Here is a 20,280-nt window from a genome sequence, read left to right as displayed (position 1 = left end):
GGGCGGTCTTCCTCGAGCCGGCAGGGGTTCCTCCAGACGACTTCGTAGTACGGCTCAGATGCGGATCGGCAACACACCGCGTTGCGCGTGTGATGCAGGGTTGCCAAAATTAAATCTGTATTTTTTACCTAAAAAATCTTTCCATCTGTATTTACTCTTCGAAAAATCTGTGTCAATATCTGTAGCGAATCAGTTGAGTCGTTTAACCTTTTGCTGGATTATCTATCGAAGATTTTAAGATTTTTTTGTTTAGGTCAATCAAGCAAGGACCTGTTTATATTTTTGTAAAAAACACTACAAATCGTTCTGATACTTTACATCCAGAAACTTGAACTTTATCGATGTACACAATGGAAAAATAATTTTCTTCTTCATTAAATGACATTTGTTGATATATAATGTTATATACATTAAGTTGACCAATGTAGAAGTCGAAATTTGAAACAAAAAATTAAGAATTAACAAAGTCACAGAACTTTACAATTAACGTTTCTGGAAGTAGACTTCAGCCAGGCGTTTGCTGAGTGCTAACCTGTGAGTATTCAAACCTTTAGATTTCAGAGTGAGCGACCATTCTCAAAAGTGAAGATATATTTTAATATAGAGGGCTAAGCTGAAAGAGACAGAGAGGAAGTATTGCGGAAACTGAAAAAAATATTTCTAAAAATACTTTTTGTAACATCATTTCTCAAAAATCTGTATATCTGTAGATACATGCAAAAATCTGTATATCTGTACATACAGATTCTTGATCTGAAAATAGCCAAAAAATCTATATAAACACAGATTATTATGTATTTTTGGTAACCCTGGTGTGATGTTGTACTGTAGGTCTCGTGTTGTTAGGTCATTCGACAGATGTTTTGTCTCGTCTTGGAGTCGCATAAAACCATCGTTGGGGTACGGTAGGCGTAAGAGGGCACTTCTGGGAATGATACAAATGAGAAATGACGGGGTAAGTTAAATATGGATATTGGTATTTAAAAAGGTGTATAAAAGGGACATATAGACGAGATAACGGCTTGCCAGTACATCTCGAACCGGGACATTGGGTGATCTTCCTCAGGCCCGAAGGGAATCGAATAGTTGAGATCTGGCAGAACAGTACTCGGCGCATGGCCAGACAACATGTTCGATTTCGTGATAACCGCTGCCACAAGCGCAGATACCGCTATCCACGAGCCCAATACGCCGGAGATGTGCGTCCAGCGTGTAGTGATTGGACATAAGCCGAGACATCACGCGAATGAAATCCCGACCCACATCCATCCCCCTGAACCAAGGTTTCGTCGATACCTTAGGGATTATCGAATGTAGCCACCTTCCCAGTTCACCATTGCTCCATGAAGTTTGCAAACTTTCGAGGGTTCTCTGATGAGTAATACTGAAAAATTCGCTGAAGCTAATTGGTCTTTCATATATGTTGCCTTGTAAAGCGCCCGCCTTAGCTAAAGAGTCCGCTTCTTCATTACCTGGAATGGAGCAATACGAGGGAACCCAAACTAAGGTAATCTTGTACGATCTTACGCAGGCACTCCCAGATTTTCCCCAGACAATATGGAATGTGCTTTCTAGGTTTCATTGAACGGAGAGCCTCGGTTGAGCTGAGGCTATCCGAGACAATAAAGTAGTGATCGGTGGGCAAAGCATCAATGATCCCAAGGGTATACTGAATAGCAGCAAGTTCTACGACGTAAACTGAAGCAGGATCATTGAGTTTGAATGAGGCGGTGAGGTTTTGATTGAATATACCGAAGCCAGTGGAGCCGTCGAGGCTTGACCCGTCGGTGTAAAACATCTTGTTGCAGTCGACTTCTCGAAATTTACTATGAAAGATGCTTGGGATGACTTGCAGACGTATGTGATCCGGGATCAGTGCTGTAGTTGCGGTCAGTCACGGTTAGTCGGCGATTATCCAGCTCCTGGAACCGAAAAAAAAATTTTGAGCCAAAAAAAAGTCCATTGGCCTTATCATTCTGGAAGGCAATTTTAATGATCCCAGCTAATTGGAATTTTGTGAATCGATTCAAACTCGTAGGGTATTGTCAAACTCCCTGCCGCGCTAGTATGATATTTTCATAACTCACATGACTGTATGGGGCACTGGTATGATATGCTGATAGCTCGCAGGATACTCTCAGATACTTGAAAGCACTAGTATGATATTCCCACACCTCGCAGAGCGTTTCAACATTAGTTTGATACTTACAAGACACGCAAGGCGCTCTCAGATTCTCTCGGACGATAGTCTGATGTTCCCATCGCTTGCAGGGCGCTTCCACACTCCCTGGGGCGCCAATATGATATTTGCGAAACTCATAGGACGCTAGTATGATATTCCGATAGCTCGCAGGGTGCTCTCAGACTCGCAGGGGCACTAGTTTGTCATTTTCAAAGCTCTCAGGGCGCTCTCAAGCTCTTCAGGGTGCTAGTATGATATTCACAAAACTCTCTAATATGTTATCTTAATTTGCCGGGCGCTTTTAAATTCTCTGGGACGCTAGTCTAATATTCTCATAGATTGCAGGGCGCTCTTAGATTCTCTCGAGCGCTTTTACGATATTCACATAATTCGCAGGGCGCTCTCAAACTTGCTAGGGCGCTAGTCTAATATTCTCATAGTTCGTAGGGCGCTCTAAGATTCTCTGGAGCGCTAGTATAATATTTCCATAGCTCGGAGAGCGCTTCCGCACTCGTTGGGGTGCTTTTCACAGCTCACAGGGCGCTAATATGACTCTATGGGGCGCCAGTATGATATTCGCAGGGTGCTCTCAGACTCGTAGGGGCACTAGTTTGTCATTTTCAAAGCTCGCAGGGCGCTCCGAGACCCTATGTGGTGCTATTGTGATATCCACATAGCTCGAAGAACGCTTCCACACTCGCTGGGGTGATTATGATATTCTCATAGCTCGCAGGGCGCTCTCAGTCTCTCCAGGGCGCTAGTATGACTTTATGGGGCGCAAGTATGGTATTCACATAGCTCGCAGGGCGCTCTCAGATTCTCTAGAGCTATTATGATATTCCCATAGCACGCTGGGCGTTCTCGAACTCTCTAGGGTAGCCTTATATTCTCATCGCTCGCAGGGCACTCTCAGATTCTCTCTGGCGCCAGTATGATATTTCCATAGCTTACAGGGCGCTAATCTGACATTCCCACAGTTCGTAGGGCGATGATATTCCCATAGCTCAGAGAATGCTTTCATACTCGCTAGGGCCCCAGTATGATATATAATATCATAGCTCACAAGGCGCTCTCAAGCTCTTCAGGGCGCTAGTATGATATTCACAGAGCTAGCAGGGCGCTCTCAGAATCCCTTGAGCACCAGCATGATATTGCTCGCAGGGCGCTTTCAAACTCTCCAGGATATTATGAAACTCTCATCGTCCGCAGGGCGCTCTCAGATTCTCTCTGGCGCCGGTATGATATTCCCATAGCTCGCTTTCGGACTCTCTGGGGCGCTATATGATACTCGGAGAGCGCCTCCTTGGTCGCTGGGGCGCTAGTATAATATTCTCATAGCTCGCAGATCGATTTCAAGCTTTCTAGGGCGCTAGTATGACTATGGGCCGCTAATAAATTATTAACATAGCTCGCGAGGTGCTCTCAGATTCTCTCGAGCGCCAACATGATATTCCCATGGCTTGGAGAGCGCTTTGACACTCGCTGGCGCGCTAGTATGGCATTCTTATAGCTCGCAGGGCGCTAGTTTGGCTATATGGGGTGCTAGAATGATATTCACATATCTCGCAGCCAGCATATCATGGCGCTCCCTGATTCTCTCGAGCGCCAGCATGATATTCCCATAGCTCGTAGGGCACTCTTGAACTCACTAGGGGCTAGTTTGATAATTTCATTGTTCGTAGGGCGCTCTCAGACTCTCTGGGCCGCTCGTATGATAATCCCATAGCTCGGAGAGCGCTTCCATGCTCGTTAGGGCGCTAGTATAATATTCTCATAGCTCGCAAATCGATTTCAAGCTCTCTAGAGCGCTAGGATGACTATGGGGCGCTAGTATGATATTCGCATAGCGCGCGAGGCGCTCTCAGATTCTATCGAGCACCAGCATGATATTCCCATAGCTCGCAGGGTGCTCTCAAACTCTGTAAGGTAGTCTGATATTCTCATAGTTTGCAGGGCGCTCTCAGATTCTCTGGGGCGCCAGTGCGATATTCCCATAGCTCGCCGGGTACTTTAAAACTCACATTGGCGCTAGTCTGATATTCTCATAGCCCGCAGTACGCTCCGAGACCCGATAGGGTGCTATTGTAATATCCACATAGCTTGGAGAGCGCTTCCACGCTGGGGTGTTATAATGATATTCTCATAGTTCGCTGGCTGCTCTCAGGCTCTCTAGGGCGCTAGTATGACTCTATAGGGCGCAAGTATGATATTCACATAGCTCGTAGGGCGCTCTTTGATTCTATCGAGCGTCAGCATAACATTCCCATAGCACGCTGGGCGCTCTCAAACTCTCTAGATTAGCCTTATATTCTCATCGCTCGCATGGCGCTCTCAGATTCTCTCTGGCGCCAGTATAATATTTCCATAGCTCGCAGGGCGCTCCCAAACTCGCTAGGGCGCTAATCTGACATTCCCATAATTCGTAGGGTGCTCTCAGATTCTTTGGGGTACCAGTATCATATTCCCATAGTTCGAAGAGTGCTTCCATGCTCGCTAGGGCCTCAGTGTGATACGTAGTATCATAGCTCACAGGGCGCTCTCAAGCTCTTTAGGGAGCTAAGATGATATTCACAAAACTCTCTAGGTTACTAGTCTGATGTTCTCTTAGTTTACAGGGCGCTAACAAATTCTCTGGGGCGCTAGTCTAATATTCTCATAGATTGTAGGACGCTCTTAGATTATCTCGAGCGCTTTTACGATATTCACATAATTCGCAGGGCGCTCTCAAACTCGCTATTCTAATATTCTCATATTTCGTAGGGCGCTCTAAGATTCTCTGGAGCGCTAGTATAATATTCCCATAGCTCGGAGAGCGCCTCCGCACTCGCTGGGGTGCTTCTCATAGCTCGCAGAGCGCTAATATGACTCTATGGGGCGCCAGTATGATATTCACATTGCTCACACGGCGCTCTCAGAGTCTCTCGGGCCATAGCTCGCAGGGCAATCTGAAGCTCTCTAGGGGACTAGTCTTATATTCTCATCGTTCGCAGGGCGCTCTTAGATTCTCTCAAACGCTTTTACGATATTCACGTAGTTCGCAGGGCGCTCTCAAACTCGCTGGGGCGCTCGTCTGTTATTCTCATAGTTCGCAGGGCGCTCTAAGATTCTCTGGAGCGTTAATATGATATTCCCATAGCTCGGAGAGCGCTTCCGCACTCGCTGGGGTGCTTCTCATAGCTCACAGGGCGCTCTAAAGCTCCCTATGGTGCTAATATGACCCTATGAGGCGCCAGCATGATAAACATATTGCTCGCAGGGCGCTCTCAGAGTCTCTCGGGCACCAGTTTGATATTCGCATAAGTTGCAGGGCTCTCTTAAACTACCTAGGGCGCAAGTCCGATATTCTCATAGTTCGCACGGCACTCCGAGACTGTATTGGGCGCTAGTATGATATTCCCATATATTGCAGAGCACTTCCACACTCGCTGGAGAGCTAGTATGATATTCCCATGGCTCGCCTGGCAATTAGATAAGTGGGCAATAAACTTTCCAAACTTACAAGGCGCTTTCAACCGGTTTCAGTATCTTTGGGGCGCATATAAATGAGTATTTAAGCTTATGAGGCGGTAATAATCTATCCTAAGTTTCAGGGCGTCTTCAGGCTCTATGGGTCAGTAGTATGAGTATGTTGGGCTAACGGGTAGGTAGTATGCTCATGGGGCGTTATGCGAATAGTCTATCCTAACCTGCCGGGCGCTTTCAGATTTTCTGGGGCGCATATACTGTATCTCTTTGGGGCGTTGGTATGAGTATTTGAGCTCATGAGACGGTAGTGAATAGTCTATCCTAACTCGTAGGGCGCTTCCAAGCTCTCTGAGGTGCATATGGCGTATTTCTGTGGGGAGCTAGTATATTTTCAGCTCAGGCGCAATGAAAAATTAAACTGATTAAAAAGAATTCTTGTTAGGTGCTTTTATATTGTTCATAGTGAATAGTTTGAATGTTTGTGGAGGCAGTAGATGATACGCTAGCCAAACACGCAGGGTACAAATAAACTGATTCAACCATCATGTAGGTTTGTCGTGCACTTTTATAAACATACTATAAATGCTTTTAAAATTTAATCATTGGCTTGCGTGTAACACTCGTTTTTTGTGCGAATTTTAATACTGTACTGACGAATGAAGCCATCATATTGATAACGATTTTAACGCAATCCATTTCTTGCATGCCGAGGTATTGATAAAATTTACTTGAACCATTATTATGTGATTAATAAAGACCATGTCTTAGCCCCTCCAATAAATCGCTCAAAAAGCTTTGATTTTTTTGTTAATTGTAGAAGATCATGTTTCTTAAGGCACGCATCTCCTCTCATTGCATAATCACTGATACACTGATTTCAACATATCCCTTTTTCAAAACAACTTTAATCATGAATGCAATAATAACTCATCTGTCAAACGTTCTATCATATCATTTATGTGTTGTATACCATGTTTAAAATATATGTATTACTAATATTCTTTAACCCTCAGAAAGGCAAGTGGTCTCAGAGGCACGGCTGGTTACAATAATTATCCTCTAATTTAAATAAACTTGTAATTATGAACAGAAATGATGGAGCTTTTTCGGGCTTTCAATTCTCTCACTGATAGAAAGCCAAAAAAGACTTAATATCACCGGGTCTTAGGAACAGTGCTTGTTGAAGCCACGATTTTAGCTTGCCTTTTTGAGGATTAAGACCGTCCAAAGAAAAAATAGACTGCACAATGATGCGTGGGCGGCACTTGAAAACTTAATTTGCTGTAATAAACACATAAAAAAGGAGAGATGCACAGTAAACTGGCTTGAGCTATTTTAGCTTTAAAAAAAATCGCAATATAAAAAATGAGAGAAAACATAGATTTGAACTCACGACCTTTAAGTTGATCTGCTATAACGTTACTAACTAAACTATATGTACATTTCGAAACCGACACAATATAGCCCATCAAGTAAAGTATGAAAGTATTTTATCATTCATTCATTTCAGGTGTTCGGCAAGAGAGAACTGAATAGTAACAGCAACTATAGAATACGAAAGTTTAGCAACTTTGATTGAAGTATCTAGTTATTCAAACGCGAAGACGCGACAATTGCCGATGATCAGCAGTTCTATCAACTTTCTAACACTTTGTGATGATGTAATATTGTAACTTACAACTTGTAAGGCAATGCAGCAATGTTGTTCTTTCAGAATATTTTTGTCTCTTACTGGCTCGATCGACAGTCACTCGGTTTTCATGTTTTCTCGAGCATCTGATGCTTAGAGCACTTGTCAATTTTTCCCATTGTTACAACGTCTTTCTTTGCGATTTTAAGTTCCAATTCTGGGTGTTCAACATATTGAATGTAAAATGAATTCAAGGAAAAATATATCCAGTATATCCATCTACAAGAAGGCCCACAACCATTACTTTTACATAGGGTAAATTGCCTATTTTCACCCTATTAAGGAAAGTACCACACTAATTCATTAATTACTCGGCCTACAATCGATGGAATGCGTATGAATTGGCATCAAGAGTTTTGCTTCGTTGATTAGAATCAATCTAATAACACAAATGCCCTGAAAACAATGAAATGCTCGTGTTTGAGGGCAACGAAAATTCGGATTTAGTGCCTCAATTGTCGCCCAATGCGTTGAACAAAGATGGCAAATAGAAACATGGTGAAAATAAGCTCATTACCCTATAAGTTAAAGGTATGGGTAACGGGGCATTGGGGCGGGACAGAACGGTTCGAACGGTACATGTTAGAGACAGCAACGCTGTGTTCGCGCTAAAATTATAAAGGTGAGGGCGATTGAATCCCAATAACGACAAACAAAAAAAAATTAATTTAATTTTTTTTCAGGGTGAATAGGCAACTTTGTTACCCTAAAGGGTGAATTTTTAGTCGGTTTGATCGTATCTCTAACCGTTTCTGCAGAATTCCACAAATGGCGCGCAGTATCTCAAAAGGTAGACAATCAGTGTTTGCCTCTAGTAACGTTAGGAGAAAGGTGACTTTTTTAGCCTCACAAAATCATGTTTCCAAAAAATCATTTTTACTGACCAATTCTATTTAATAAGCCAATTGTTATTTGGAATATTAAATACGACCTAAACCTGCTATTTCGATGCTGTAGACTAATTATTTTGTGATATGACAATCTGATAAAATTAGAAGTTAACAAAATGAATACTGGACAAATTCGAAAAATTAGATTCCTAAAAGTACAATGTCAGTCAATTGGATCAGTTTGAAGGTATTTGTAATTAATAAACAATTTCGCAAATGCAAAAATATATTACATAACATCACATTAATATATTGACTTGCGGTTTGAATATTGAAAAAATCATAACTTTGTCATAGAAAACCCTAAAGCTTTGGCGGTCTGAGGGAGTGGGAGCTAGAAAACTGGAACTTGTGCTTCTAATCAAACAAAACATTACGCTACTCACTACACTACAGTGATTAAACCATGACAATATTATAACCGATTTGGTTAACCCAACATTTATTCATACATAGAATCTCGACATCAACATAACATGATCAGCCTCTTCATGACTTTACAAGTGTTCTCAACAAATTCCTTTGTTGGTATTAGAATTAGCTACAACTTTACTGAATAGAGTAAGGCTCTATTTGAATTTGTTTGGAATCGAAAAAACGCGTTTGGAAATAACGAAAGTTTTCCGAACTAACCGCAAAACCAACGGCTTAGACGCTATTAATACTGAGCACAAAAATACCATTTTAAAACTCTACACTGTTTTGTTCACTAACCAACCAAAAGTTTACAATTTCGTTTACCATAAGCAATTTCGAAAAAATATTATTCTGCTTAAAATTTCAGATATAGTAAGTATCTCAGAGCTAATGAGTATTCAATAGAAAATTCAGCCAAACTGCAGCAAGTTCTACTGCCCATGATCACAAATCATTTCCATAAAAATTAATAATCCCAAATATATGACAAATGTGTGATCATGAGCAGTATATTGCAGGTGAGTAAGTTTGGCGTTATCTGTCATTAAACACCAGAAAGACAGAATCTGCGGACCTGGAGCGCATTTTGATTGAACCCAAAAATGTTTGAACGGAGCATCCAGCGATAATGATAGTAATACCAAATACAAATTTACAAAACATATTTGTATTTGGTAATACCATCATAAACCTAAAAGCTTAGAATATAACTTTGTTAAAAATGCAATAAAGCGTGCAACTCGCCTATCGATTCCGCTTACAGGCAGCAAAAAAATGAAGAGCCAAAACTAATACCCTTCAAATCTGGCTGTTTATGACGATAACATCTGAACATTAAGGCCACTTATGTTGCTAGTTGCATCAGTCATTTTACAACAATTTGAAAGAAACCCGTAAATTTTCATTGAATCTGATGTAGTAAAACGTGTCGTTCAAATATATCTAACAAAAAGCATCTTTCAAATATAACATCGCGATATGAACATCACATAGTAATTAGAAAAAAAAGAACCAGAAAAAACGGGGAGGTAGCGAATGGGCTTGAACCGGCCAATTACCACCAACCATTTGTTTACTCCGTAGCGCGTTTTCGAACCTTCCGTACCAACAGACAGTCGCTTGGTTGAAATATAACATACATGAACTTCTTCTGAGTGCCATAAGTTCACCGAGTTACGACTAGTAATTTTAGGGGAATTACGAATAATACCGATCCCCTGCGCCTTTCTCCATAAATAAATTTTTTCTTCATTTTATTATGACAGGTTATTATTTGTACGATTATGTACAGCATTTGAAGACAAATTAAACTTTCATTAGTACGTCAAATGTCACCAAAAAAAACAAAACAAACGACAGCAATGTAAATCGTCCGGATGTTAAATTTTGCTGGTGGATGTTATGGTTTTAATCAAATTAACCCTCTAGTTCCCAACACCGCCTCTAGGCGGTCTCTTTAAAAATCCAAATAAAACTACTAAAACATGATTGTCTGTTGTCATCCGCACTAGTATTTCTTCCGAACGCTACCACCTTTCATACACACACATTGTTTGAATAATCGTAGCTTTCTGTTAAAGGAAATTGAAGCTCAAAATTGAAAATTCGATGAAAACGTGGAAAAAAAACTATTTTGTGTTTAGTGGTAATCTTCATTAAACAAATTTTAACTATTTTCGGAAATTTTAATAACAAATTTTTTTTTTGAGTAGCCTGTAGCATTTTACTTTTTTTTGTTTTGCTGAGCTGTAACAAAAACATGCTATCACAGACAACAGACGTCCATCTTCAGCATTCAACTTGTGTAAAATCTCTAACGGTTTCGAAGGTAGTTTGGATATCTAAACCAGGTGCGCTACTGTCGTCATGTTTTTTTGTGGCTGAGTGCGACAGAATTGACAGCGGTTACTCCTCTACCCAGTCAAACTAGTTCGGAACCGATTCGGACTTCCAGCATGAATTCCAGCTCAAATGCGTCAACCGATATAGTCGGAATCGGTTGTTTTCTTTGAGCTAGATTCCATGCTGAATCCATCCAGGATTTCGAACCGGTTCCGGAATCGATTTGACGGATAGTTGGGATAGGTTGGTGTGGCGGCGCTAGTGTTTTTCGTATATTAATTCAAATGTTTACACACGTTTTTTAAATATTTTTGTTTGATCATGGATGTCTGTTCTCTGTGATGCTATCGTCGAAAGCAATCATCCCTGCAAAGTTAGGCTCCATTTAGAAAGTTCCATCTGGTGATTAGGGACCATTCATAAATTACGTAACGCGTTTAGGGGGTACGAGAAGTTGCGACATATGGGGGAGAGGGAGTAAGCCAGATCGTTACGTAACAATTTTTTTTGAGTAATTTGTTACGTAATAGGGGAGGGGGGATAGAGAAATTTATGACAACTTGTTACATGGGGGGAGGGAGGAGTCAATTTTGGGCAATTTTTGCGTTATGTAATTTATGAATGGTCCCTTACCTATCATTGAGAATGGCATTGGCTTTAAATTTCCAAGCACAAACGTGATTGGAACACTTCAGTGAACCACCTGTTTCTTCCCTTTTTTCTTTTAGACAATACGGTACACATGCGCCGGGCAAGTCATGCTTGTGGATAAGCGTCATTCATAAATTACGTAACGTAAAAATTGCCCAAAATTGACTCCCCCCTCCTCCATGTAACAAATTGTCACAAATGTCTCCGTCCCCCCTCTTCTATTACGTTATTCATTCAAATTTTATTTTCTTCGGTGAAAACATATTACGTAACGATCTAGCATACTCCCCCTCCCCCTATGTCACAATATGTCACAACTTGTCGATCCCCCTCCCCCCTAAGAGCGTTACGTAATTTATGAATCGTCCCTAAACAACTGTTTTCTTCGTTACTTAGAGCGTTGCAGTAGTTCTGTGTAAGGGTTGGGGTTTAGAGATAAAAAGAGGCATGAGTTCTCGCTCCTCCGAGTTTTGTTAATATTTTTTTCATCAGCTTATATGTCAAACATAAAATTTCAGAAACAAATAATATAGGGGAGCCCGCGGCTAGTTGGCGGTTGGGGTAAGTTGGCGGAACCCCTTTTTCTCCGTTTCTATTAGGCATAAAGCGTTGTCTCTCGTTGTGTACCTTAAGTAATGTGAAACGCATTATCCAATGTGTTTTTTGTTTCGAAACATTATGTTTTGTAGAAGCTGTGGACGATATTGTGTTTTTGAGCATAATTTGTAAATTTTCTTAATTTCAAACATTTTGTGTAATTTAAGGTCCCGAAGGATTATATTTTTCGGTACTGCATGAAAAGAGGCTTCAGCATTCGTATAGATATTATGCCTATTCATACCCAAAAGTAATTTTTTAAATCCTTTTTTATAAAATATGCGGTTGGGGTAAGTTGGCGGTAACGCACACGGAGTAAGTAGGCGGTACTATTGATAGTGCAAAAATAGTCATTATATATTTTTATTTCTGGAATTCACTCCAAAGTAAGAGAAACTTTTTCTTGTGTCTCTCGTCAATGAAATGGACAATTATTTCAGCCAAACGCCTGAAGAATTTCGTAAATTTGCTTTTGAATATGGAGTACGCGTCGAAGTCAAAATGACAGGGTATTGAGACTGAAATATAATGAGATATGTCGAATACTATACAGTTTTATTGAAAAGACAATCGGCACATTCCATATGGACCACTTATGTGATTGTATTCATATTGAATTGATTATTTTCTGGCAGTCCGCCAACTTACCCCATGCATACCGCCAACTTACCCCGAGGCTGGGGTAAGTTGGCGGCTTTTCCGCGTTACTTTTTTTGTCTCTAGAAATGAAGACAACGTATCAAACATTTTAATAAAATTCAGAGATGTTGGCAACAGTTTACTATTTCATGCAACGTGGGCTATTTTGCAAGATCTACCAAAGTCAAAGCAGTAAAAAATGAAAACTGAAAACACCGCCAACTAGCCCCCCATTCTCCCCTACCGTTAGTAGCACAGCTGGCTGGCTGGCTTGATTGCAGAGGGGAAAGGCGCTCTCTGGCCTGGAACTTCATTCTGATTCAAAAGTTCGGTATGGCTTGACGTCGCAGGTAAATAACGAGGGATTGCCCTTCCTATGATCATTCTCAGGGATAGACCGTTCCAACATCAAATTATGGTCTTGTCAAATTTTGGTCTTGTCAAACTGCAAATGACGTGAAAACCCAAGATGTACAAGATAAGGTATAGGCATACGCAAAGCGAGAGTTTTGGCTTTACGATTGACAAGATCGACATTGCGTAAATACTCAGTCACTTCCCAAAAAAGAAGTTAATAAAAACGAAATTAATTAAAACAATGCTTTGAATATAGAAACTAGTGCTTTCAGCCTCTCAAAGCGTTTGCCACCAAAAATATTACTGTGCAGACATGCATACACCTTATCGACATTGCGTAAATACTGAGTCACTTCCCAAAAAAGAAGTTAATAAAAACGAAATTAATTAAAACAATGTTTTGAATATAGAAACTAGTGCTTTCAGCCTCTCAAAGCGTTTGCCACCAAAAATATTACTGTGCAGACATGCATACACCTTATGCAGATTATCATGATGGTCCTTAGCGTTGCAAAATGTTTTGTCATCAGCTATTATCGAACGAGAAATATGCTTACCTTCAACTATAACATCGCAGGAACTCTACTCCAACGCGTTGACCACGTGAAGGATCTAGGAGTCATTCTTGATGATAAGCTAACGTATACTCATCACGTCTCTGCGTCCATCGACAGAGCCAATCGATTACTGGGATTTATTTTCAAAATTTCCAGTGAATTTCGGGATCCTCTGTGTTTCAAGGCTCTTTATTGCTCATTGGTGCGCCCGCAGTTGGAATTTGCAAACGTCGTTTGGTGTCCCTATCAAGCAACGTGGAGCCTTAGGATCGAAGCAGTCCAGCGTAAATTCATACGATATGCGTTACGTGAATTGCCGTGGAACGATCCATTAAACCTGCCACCGTACGAGGACCGTTGTCGTCTTTTAGGACTTAATACTTTAACACACCGGAGACATGCAGCGCAAGCTACCTTCGTGTCAAAGATTCTGCTGGCTGAATATGATGATCCGGAAATACTAGCGCAAATCAACCTCTACGCGCCTACCCGTTCTCTTCGCCCTCGAGCCCTGCTGCATTCTGAAATGCGCAGCACTAACTACGCTGCCAATAGTCCAATTTTAGCAATGAGTCGTCGCTTCAACGAGTTTGCTGAAATTTTTGACATCGTAATGAACTCTTCGCAGTTTCGTCGTCGTGTATTGTCACTATTTTAATTATGTTTAGTTTACCTTAGTTTAGTATAGTTCATTAAGACAAATTGTCAGTTGGACTTTTTTTTATATAAATACAAATAAATACAAATAAATCCCTGCTGAAACTTTTTAATAGACAGTGATAGAAAATCGATTACTATGATCTGATGCTGCAACCTAGTTAGCTCATTTTCACTTTCTCTGATCAACATCAGACACTGCTAAAACTGGAAAAACTCATCGAAAGAGGATAGCGGAAACTTAATTCACGATTTAGAATCGGGAAAACCGAAGCCAATGCAACAACTGCCTGTGATAATATTGGGCGTGTAATACCAGGGTATGCGCTAGCCAAAATATTGTTACACTATGCTCTTCCCTTACATTAAGCAATTCAGCTATAACTGATTCAGTTAAAGGCTGTTTTCCGCAGCACTGAGAATGGAGGAAAAAAGCAATTGCCCAACTACACAATAGTACTATCTCCTAAGAAGTTTAACACAAAATCATCGGTTTCTACAAACAGAATCTTTTGCCCGAGAACAAATTATGCCTTCCGATCTTTTTTGAATTACATCTTATGATTTTTATTCGTTGCTAACGCTAAACAAGAGTGATCGGTAAAATTATCAAACAATGAGTTGAACGTTAATATATACTAGATGATTACTAAATTGAACGATTTTTTCGTTGTTGATCTCAATATGTCAATGAAAACGCATCACTTATAGGGAGAATAATCTGAGAAAATACAATATCAAAAGAAAAAAATTATATTGCACCCATTAAATTGTCCGTAGATGCTATTGGCCTAAAAAGTCTTCTTTCGAGATATTGGAAAATAATAAAAATCCTTCGTTCGTATTAAATGTTAATTTTTTTTGATAGCAGTCCGAATTCAACAAACTATAGTTCACTCGAAGATTTGTATAAGTTTCGTGGCGATATATAGACTATTTGTCCATGTTGTTAGTTTTGACAGTTAATCTAAAAAAACTGCAAAAAACCTCTTTTTACACATACAAATATACATATCATGGATACTAAACATCAGAATCAAAACAAATCATTATCTTTCTATTCGAGTATCAGGCCTTTCATTTGAATTTTGTTTAGATAAAATAGGTTCAGCCATTACGGAGAAACTCAAATGAGAATTTGTTACATACATACACACACACATACATTGTCCCCAATCGTCGAGTTGAGTCGGTTGATGTATAAGATTCCGCTCTCCGGGTCTCGCAAAACATACTGAAAGTTTGAGTGAATTCCAGACATTTCTTTTATAGGCAACTAGCTATTACCCATCGCGCGTTGCAGTGATTTTCAACGAAATAGGAGTAAAACACAATTTATATATATATATATATATATATATATATATATATATATATATATATATATATATATATATATATATATATATATATATATATATATATATATATATATATATATATATATATATATATATATATATATATATATATATATATATATATATATATATATATATATATATATATATATATATATATATATATATATATATATATATATATATATATATATATATATATATATATATATATATATATATATAAATAATATAGATATAGATAGATAGATAGATAGATAGATGCAAAAAAGTACAAAAACCATCGAACATGCAGCAAAACTTTTTTAAATTAGTAGCATATAATTAATCTTTCTTAGTTGAAACATAAACATTAAAAATGCATTTTTAAAAAATAAAAAAAAAATATAGGGGGCCCTAAATAATTCTTTCTTTTATTTTTTATTAGTAAAAGTCAAATAAGGGAAGATTACATCATGGAGAAGATAAACCAAATTTTGTCCTTTTCAGATTTTTTTTTGGATTTCCAACAAAAAAATCACTAGAACATTGTTTGTAAGTTCTTTGCGTTTCTTCATCAGTAATTAGTTAACAAATACAATACAAACAAGTTGGAATATCCTTCTCATTATTTATCACAAAACACATGTACAGGAGTCAGTTTGACACTTCATTTATTAAGTGAACAGATTCTATCGAAAATGTTTGAAAATAAATATTTTGTCTCTTGTGATTAGGTAATCAACCAATAAACTTATAAAACAATATTATAAAAATCATTTGGAAGCTTTCTTCTTGGTTTGGTACAGATGCCAAGAATACAACATTATAATTCAATTAATGACAATAATAATGGATTCAAGTAGGTATGTAGGTATTTGTTAATAAATTCATTTGGTAAAATTAAAAATAACGTTTAACACACAAATCATCGCATATTATTGAGTGAATATGACTAGCCGATTTAGGAATGTTGCGCAAGAACGTTAGAAACCGCAACAAGTTGAAAACAAAGGCCAACGGACTACGCCTAACTACCCCTCAGTGGATGCAAATAACTGAAGTTCGCCGTCTAACTGAACTCAGACGTCAGCAGTGAGATTCCATCCGAAAATTGTTCTTTTTAGGAAGAATTTGTTTTAGATAGGTAGATTATTAAGAGAGGGGTAATGGTTTTAGCGTGAAAAAAACACTATTTTTTTTAGAAATTTGGGCGAAGCGAATTGATCAAAACTTTTGTACATTATAACGTATCATTTCATCCAAAAAAGTCATTTCACCAAAAAAGTTTTTTTTGAAACCCTTACCCCCTTAAACATACTTTATACATCTTCACCCTAAACTCCTTGGCAGGGAAAATATACTCCGATTGAAGAAGAAAAGACGAGTTTGCAATCAAAGTAGCTAGTAAACATAAATTGTATTCTGAAAAAAAAAATTAATTTCACTACCACTAAGCTCATTCAAACTCGTGGCTCATAAATTGGTAAGGTATGCGACGCACCTAATCCCTAAATCCTAAATTATAATCTTAAAATAATCCATTTTATTTATACTCAAAATAAGATTTACAGTTTATGATTTTAAGACAGATAGTCACGTAGCGAACATGTTCACGGTGGCCTCATGATGCTGATGCTTGAAGCGATATAAAACTTCGATGTTCGCGATTCTCAAATAAACGAGGCATTCGCATTATATGTGTTCACCGAATATCGCTTCGAAACTCTGTGGAAATGTTCCAAAAACGCAAAAACCACGAGCCAAGAGCTTACCTCGTGTTCGACGATGCGTGCTTCTAAGGTTAATGTGAACTTTTTCGAACATTGTAAAAAGCGAACTACATGCGAAGCTCGCTTCGTCCGAGCAGAGATAAGTTTTACCCCTAAATGTTCGCAGCGATGGTGTGAAACTCATCGATTGCATGTGGTATGCTTGAGAAAGTGCTTCGTGAAGCTTCGAACAGCAATCAATTCATTTTGCGAACTTTTCCTGCCGTGATTATGACACATGGGCGCGGCGTATCATGGAGCGCGGCCGTTCCTTTAAATCGGGAAAGGCCGCGTGGAATTTTGGGGAAATACGCTAATAATTAGGATGAAAATAATTTTTTAGGCTTATAAAAGTTATTCATCTTTGTATGCAAAACCCTTCGCTCATAATTTAGGAAATATTTCTAAACAAATCAATCGTGCGAATGCTCTGTGCACGATTACATTTTCACTGGATACATTTCAAGATAAATGCCGTAGCTTCGTCAGTTTTAACTATTTTCACATACATGCTTAACACACATATGACTAATAGGGTGGCACAAATTTTCATATTTAAATTCGTGTAGACAGTTTCCTATGTGTTCTAAAAAATGTACAATGCTAACTACGGCAGATACTAGTACAGTGTACAACTTTTCCAAGAAAAGTAATAGGCTACGACTTCTGGTTCAAAAGTTATTCTGTATACCCACAGTGTCTATATCGTTCAAGAAAATTGAATATCCTGGCTGATATTTCAAACAAGTTAACCAACCTCTCATTATAAAATAATTATTATCACAGAGGAACAACATCTCATAGTAATTTTCTGGCTAATAAAATTTTAAATGGATTAACCTGTAGGAGAAGTATGATTAAAACCGACACCAAAAGCTTTAGATACCTTTTTTCTGAGTTGTCACAAAACCAATAAAATTATATTTTTTGTTTAGAATACTTGTTTGGAAGGTTCTTGGCAAGACCTATTTTTGTGAGGTCCTCAAAAAATTAATCTAATAAAAAATAATTTTCGCTACACTTTATCATTGAAAATGTAATATGTACGTGTGTTCAAAGTGAAAGTAAGTGTGATGTATAGATAAGTATATGTGATACAAATATGTGCATATTGTAGCTTCATCACGTAGTAAAAGGAAGAGAGTGCAAAAGTTTAGTGTTATAAGCAAGAGTATTTCATCCTATATAATTTTTTTCATGGTATGGGTATTTACGCCAAAATCTCATGTCAAATTTGCTTTGACAATCTATTTATTAATCTTTTACACTACTAACGTCTTCTTTGGAAAGTTTTTGACATTTGTCAGTTGGTCCAACTAACGAATCAAATTGGTTAGTTGGACATAGGCTGTGGGCCAACCAGTGAATCACGACTGTATATTCCTCATTCATGGCTATAATACAACCCGTGCATAAACGGCTTTCGTTGATAATGGTTTGCCTCAAGCCGAGATAGATGTCGCAATAAAATTACCTCCCCGACTAAAAATGAACCCACCCTCCGCAACCGGGCCATTTGTAAACATTTCCGGACCGAAGACAAGAAATGTTTGGCGGTGACAGAAACATCAATAATTAGCCCTGATAAGCTTCTGGTGGAGGAAAATAATTTGAAGCACGCATATTATATTGCTGGCTACGGGCCTTTTGCAAAGGAGTATAGTGTATATGTACCATCTAATCGGGTTGAATGTGACGCGGTCGTCCCCATGTTAGCTGTTTTACCCCTTTATAAGACAGTGGCAACTATATTGTCACCTTTTCTTTTCCTGCATGGACAATACAATTAACTCGATTTTGAATAAAATACTCTACACCCTATAAGTTGGTGATCAAAATTTGTAAAAACAAGTATTTTTTATCCGAAAACGCGGTTCTTGAGTTGCAAAAATTACAAAGATCAAAATAAAATGAATCTGAATAGGTGGCAATATAGTTGTCACCGCCCGTTAAAAAATGTCAGTCTTCCTAATGTTTGATGTACTTCAAACGAGATCGGTGCGAATATAAAGACCAATCGATCTGGATCAGGAATTCACAGATAAGCGAAGGTGGTTTATTGCTTATTACAGACGTACAGTCCAGAACGAAAGTTATTTAAAAACTAGTGTAAAGTTTCAAATCGATGTAAGTTGAGAATTAATAACATAGAGGCAGGCCCGTGCGCAAAGGAGCGAAGTAAGGAGGAGGGGGGGGCTCAAACCCATTCCAATGAAGGCTTTGAATTACTTTTGAAATGTTTCTCTTCTTTTTGAGCTTGCAACATCAGCTATGGATGAAAAACAACAAACAAACAACACGAAGTCAGAGAAATCGGGATAAGATCATCCAGAAAAATACCACCGCCTGTGGTCTGTCCTAGTGCCTGGCTTTCGTAAAGGCAAAGAGACGAACGATTGCCTTGCGTTGCTCTTAACAGGAATTCAAATAGCATATGCTAACAAAGAGAAGATGGCATCAGTTTTCTTACTGACTCAGGGGGCTTGTTGTCTGAAAAACATATGTATTTTTCGCAGTTATTTGTCGACATCACGAATTAGCTACGTGGGCCTTCCTCAGGGCTCATGTCTAAGCCCCCTTCTCTACAATTTTTAAGTGAATGACATTGACAAATGTCTTGTCAATTCCGTCACGCTAGGGCAGCTTGCAGATGCCGTTGTGGTATCTATCTAGGATAGGATCCGCCAGCTGGCTTCTTCTTATATTTTACTAATCCCTGTTGAAAACGACATACCCCCACTCGACCAATATTGCCAAAATATTGGTTTTGTTTCGGTCGTATATTTGTTCTGATTAAAATATTCCATATTGTGTACCAATTTCATGCTTCTGGAAAAATCAAAGATTTAGTCTTTATGTCCGCATTTAAACGATCATAACGTTTTTTCCATCGGAATACAGCAAAACAAAATAATATATATTCGTTGTTGGATATTACGAAAAATATCTTCATGCCTCTTCATTTTTGTAAGTTGCTTTCTGAGTCAAGCAACCTCTGTCACATGAATAATCTTGTCTGTTCGGATTTATTTTAAATATTCTAAACTACTTTTCTGCAAGGTTTAATTTTTGTTTTGGAGCAATGTATAGGTTTGTTCCAGTACTATATGTGATCGTTTCGGAGAAAACAGCAGTAGAAAATACACGCTCCTATTTACACCGATGATCGGTTCAGTTGAAAACTGTAAAATTCAACTGTATCGATAGTACCAAAGGAAGAACAA

At 38.6% G+C, this 20,280-nt stretch overlaps 1 protein-coding gene across 1 annotated transcript in view; it reads right to left on the bottom strand.

Annotated features, from left to right (window-relative positions):
- LOC131680308 (calcineurin-binding protein cabin-1-like) overlaps positions 1-20,280 on the bottom strand; it is a 1,393,806-nt gene that overhangs the window by 900,386 nt on the left and 473,140 nt on the right. The gene's annotated exons all lie outside the window — the stretch shown is intronic.

The sequence above is a fragment of the Topomyia yanbarensis genome, chromosome 2, assembly GCF_030247195.1.
Source record: "Topomyia yanbarensis strain Yona2022 chromosome 2, ASM3024719v1, whole genome shotgun sequence".
NCBI classification, from domain to species: Eukaryota; Metazoa; Arthropoda; class Insecta; order Diptera; family Culicidae; genus Topomyia; species Topomyia yanbarensis.
Note: the sequence above shows the minus strand (reverse complement) of the source record. Positions and strands in the feature narration are given on the sequence as shown.